The sequence below is a fragment of the Taudactylus pleione genome, unplaced genomic scaffold (assembly GCF_031769625.1).
Source record: "Taudactylus pleione unplaced genomic scaffold, aTauple2 ptg000122l, whole genome shotgun sequence".
In the NCBI taxonomy this organism is placed as follows: domain Eukaryota; kingdom Metazoa; phylum Chordata; class Amphibia; order Anura; family Myobatrachidae; genus Taudactylus; species Taudactylus pleione.
In genome coordinates, this window is record NW_028284524.1 from 15,417,075 (window position 1) to 15,418,740 (window position 1,666).

Sequence of the window (1,666 nt, forward strand, 5' to 3'; positions counted from 1 at the left end):
TGTGAAGAGATATTATTATATACTATTTGCAATATAAACACTACCTGATATTTCAATCAGGTTGATACACAATTACTTTCACAGGTGGATGTCACTATGTTATTTGGTTGACTGACGCACGTCTAATAGGATTTTCCTGTCCAGGTTTTTGATATATGGACACAGAATATGTTACTTCTATAGTGATATACTACTGCCCATTCTGGTCACAGCTTAACTCTTGCTTCGGCAAGTATTGTCATTTGGGATTACACTATATAATTACTTGTTACTGTGTTCCACGTGATATGTCTTTTTACAATTTGCATATGTGATCTCTCACAGGGATCTCCTTCTGACTAATTACCAGTCTATGTGGACTCTTGTTAATTAGCCCACAGCAATCTTACCTTAGCAGTGAGTGTTTAATCTCTACATATTTTTTGATGATCTGAGCAGACACCTGGTGTGGTACTTTTGCTCATTATACTAGTGATGTGTTTCTTTACAATTTGTATATGTGATCTCTTTCAGGGATCTCTTTGTTGACTAATTACCGGTCTGTGTGGACTCTTGCTAATTAGCCCACATCAATTTTACATTAGCAATGAGTGCTTAATCCTTAGATTTCTTGATGATCTGAGCAGATACCTGTTGTGTCATTTTGTTTGTTGTACCAATTATTATTGTCGGCTACTGACATATACTCTTATCCAGTTGGTACTTGCAATACTGCTCCTAATTTGATTGACGATGAGATTACAGCTCATTACTCATTATTCCGTACGATTAACTCAATATGTTCTTTATGTAGCCCTTATGAATGCATAATATATATGATCTGTCTCCCTATCAAATAAAGGAGTTCAGTAGTATACAATATTACTCGTGTATTGAATTTATGATATGATTTGATATATTATGATACGTGGAACAATAAAGTCTGCTTGTGCATTCTTTTTTTGGAAATTGACACTCATCAACAAATGGACTACAGATGCTACTAGTCCTACACATATATATTGTTTTGACCTATGAACTGTGCAATTTTCCCTACTAGACCTACAGCCATACATTACTTGATTGCCCAATCTCGTCTGATCTTGGAAGCCAAACGGTAATTGGCCTGGTTAGTACCTGGAAGGGTGACCTCCAGGGAATACCAGGTGCTGTAGTGTAAAATATACCATTGGGAGTTTTTTTGCACATGGCCAAACAATATAGACATATGAGAGTTTTTTCTGTATATATTATCAATCAAATATATCAGTTTCTGATTGTGTAATATTTTTAAAAAAATTCACCTTTAGATTTCATTATGTTTTATGAAATCTGTTCTTTATGATGGATGTATACCATCTGAATTTTTGATTAAACTATATGGTACCTTACTATTATATTGCTATTAATAAAAGTTATGTTTTAATTAACAATAATTTATTTTAGAGTGCCCCAGATAATAGCCCTACTTTCCTCTCTTTTGTTGCTTAACATATAAATTGGGCTGTGGGAGCACCACCAACAATCATTTATGATAGATAATATTCAGTGATTTTTTTGAATGGTTGGTTGATAATTTATTCTTAGTTCTGTGCAGAATCGCTTCTTTCCTCTTATGATATCGGTATACTTATTTAAGTTAAATCATTTATTAATTCATTTGTAAATTATTCACTAGTTGCTGTAT

General features: G+C 33.3%; 1 pseudogene; it reads left to right on the top strand.

Moving 5' to 3' along the window:
- The first annotated feature begins 1,039 nt into the window (after positions 1-1,039).
- Positions 1,040-1,157, top strand: LOC148524100 (5S ribosomal RNA; annotated as a pseudogene).
- Positions 1,158-1,666: the final 509 nt, after the last annotated feature.